Here is a 1,467-nt window from a genome sequence, read left to right as displayed (position 1 = left end):
AAATCTTAAACTTGTTGTTTCACGTTTATATCGTTTCATTCGACCAGGAGCTCGGTGTTGCGCCAGGGATGCCAGATTTTTCGCAGATGACATCTTTTAATGATACAGAATGCGTTTGGTAGCTAGGCGAGAAAGAAAGCACAATTATCGACATTAGCTTTCTAATATGTAGCGAATTCGTTTTTGTTCAGTTTCAACCCCAGTGCCGCACCAACTGCTGTCAAAACGTTTTTTCATTCGCTTCATAAATGGAAAACCTGCTGCTTTTGTATTATTGGAATCGTGAACCAATTTGGATTCTGATTTTGAAGAGTATATTCGAGTAGACGGCATTAAGCTACGTGTGCTTAAGAAAATAATGATGGATATTCAGGTGGAATAAACCTGCTTTCAAAATCAAAATTATGAATGAAAATTTACTTTAACGTATCGAATATTTATTTTATGTGATGAAATAATAGTTTTTTTCCGATATCGCCGAAACATATTGAACGAATACTGTGTCTAATGATGATTTTATATTATAATAGTAATTATTTATGGAACAAACAGAAAATGCATCGACAAATGGTTGAGTGAGAGTCAGAACTACATGTGTTAGGTAATCAAACAATATGAAGTAAAAATTTTAATTCAAACTTTTATATTTTTACACTGCACTTGGCCCTTCTGATCTGAGAGAGAATAATTTACCTCCCAAGCACTAATATCGCCACCAGTCGTCGACACTGTACATTTGTCGTCGCAAATATAAACAAATCAGACTATATAACGCACACCAACAAACCACCGCATTCGTGAAACTGAAAACGTTTTTTTATTACAGAGTCAGTTTGGCACTGACTCAGTTTTAAAAACGAATTCGCTATAACAGGACCGACCTGTATAACGACAAATAAAATCGAGGGAAGCTTCAGTGAAATGTTTGATTCGCGTTAATCGAAAAATAGCAGCCGTATGGCACCCGCCATGTTTTTGATGCCAACATCTCAAACGTCAAAAGTATTTGTTTTCTTCAAAACAGCGATCCGCGTTGACGCCATTGAGCTTCGTTTACTAGTTTAGGGGAGTGTCAAAGAATAGCCGATTTTCAGTCGGAATGAACGCTTTCAAAATTAAAATTATGAATGAAAATGAGCATTTCCATATCAAATTAGTGTTCTATTTAAATTAAAAACATTTTTGTTTGCAGTAGGGGAAAAAGTCTCATACGAAAATTGTTTATGGAGACAACTTTATATTATAATGAAAAAAATTGGAATTGTATAGCCATATGGTTGAATGAAAGTCAGAAATATGTGTCTCAAGTAATTAAATAACATGATGTGAAAATTTTGATTCAAATTTAGAAATTCAAAAACCAGCTTGGTGTCTTTCAATCTGATAGAGATTATTCTAACGAGTTTGGGACCCAAATTATGGCCCTAATTTGAAGTCGCCACCAGACGTCGACACTTTTTGTTCTGT

This window comes from Toxorhynchites rutilus, chromosome 2 (genome assembly GCF_029784135.1).
Source record: "Toxorhynchites rutilus septentrionalis strain SRP chromosome 2, ASM2978413v1, whole genome shotgun sequence".
Classification (NCBI taxonomy): Eukaryota; Metazoa; Arthropoda; class Insecta; order Diptera; family Culicidae; genus Toxorhynchites; species Toxorhynchites rutilus.
The sequence above is the reverse complement of the archived record's forward strand: the minus strand, read 5'-3'. Positions refer to the sequence as shown.